A 208-nucleotide genomic window follows, 5' to 3' on the forward strand; every position below is an offset into this window, starting at 1 on the left:
TTCCCTTTCACTTTTCACTTTCATGCATTGGAGAAGGAAATGGCAACCCACTCCAGTGTTCTTGCCTGGAGAATCCCAGGGACGGCGGAGCCTGGTGGGCTGCTGTCTATGGGGTCGCACAGAGTCAGACACGACTGAAGCGACGTAGCAGCAGCAGCAGGCTAACTTGTTCAGTTGTGCTGTGAAGAGGGAGGAACACTGCAAACAA

The sequence above is a fragment of the Bison bison genome, unplaced genomic scaffold (assembly GCF_000754665.1).
Source record: "Bison bison bison isolate TAMUID 2011002044 unplaced genomic scaffold, Bison_UMD1.0 scf7180017864279, whole genome shotgun sequence".
NCBI classification, from domain to species: domain Eukaryota; kingdom Metazoa; phylum Chordata; class Mammalia; order Artiodactyla; family Bovidae; genus Bison; species Bison bison.